The following is a 913-nucleotide window of genomic DNA, read 5'->3' as shown; positions in this document are numbered from 1 at the left end:
ATGAGACACAAGCCCATGGGGAAATGTATGTTGTTAATTAGAAAAGTGAAAAACAAAATTGTGTATATGGGATAATTCCAACTGTTTAAAAAAAAAAAAATCCTAGGAAAAATGCAAATTTCCAAATCAACATGGTTGACTGAGCTAACTCAGGTAGGTACCCACCTCTTAAACCCCCATTTATTTGAATAAATGGGGATGCTGACCAAAGTAGCATCACTTACTTTTCAAATAGCCTATTTCAAAGACAGAAATGGAAATCTCAAGGTGGCAAAAAAGAAGGCAGAATTCATCCTGAATATAAGTGGGGTTTTTTTGTTTGGTTTGGGTTTTTTTGTTCGTTTGTTTTGTTTCTGAGACAGAGCTTCGCTCTTGTTGCCCAGGCTGGAGTGGAATGGCGCGATCTCGGCTCACTGCAACCTCTGCCTCCCGGGTTCAAGTGATTCTTCTGCCTCAGCCTCCCGAGTAGCTGGGACTACACTGCAACCTCTGCCTCCCGGGTTCAAGTGATTCTTCTGCCTCAGCCTCCCAAGTAGCTGAGATTACAGGCATGCGCCACCACGCCCAGCTAGTTTTGTATTTTCAGTAGAGACGGGGTTTCTCCATGTTGGTCAGGCTGGTCTCGAATTCCCGACCTCTGGTGACCCGCCCGCTTTGGCCTCCCAAAGTGCTGGGATTACAGGTGTGAGCCACTGCCCCTGGCCTAAGTGAGTATTAAAGTCACAGTGTCTTCAAGACAATAGGTCTGGGTATAGGTGGGCCTCAGGCTAGGGACTAAGGTTTGAATGCCCCCAGGGAGATAGGACACAGACTCAGGGCCTTCTAAGATAGAAACTGAAACAATGCTGTGGCACGTGGAAAGGCTGCAGGGGTGGGATTGAGGTGGTGGGGGGCGGTAAAAACTGGAAGAATA

The sequence above is a fragment of the Mandrillus leucophaeus genome, unplaced genomic scaffold (genome assembly GCF_000951045.1).
Source record: "Mandrillus leucophaeus isolate KB7577 unplaced genomic scaffold, Mleu.le_1.0 Scaffold206, whole genome shotgun sequence".
Classification (NCBI taxonomy): domain Eukaryota; kingdom Metazoa; phylum Chordata; class Mammalia; order Primates; family Cercopithecidae; genus Mandrillus; species Mandrillus leucophaeus.
This window is presented reverse-complemented; position numbering follows the sequence as displayed.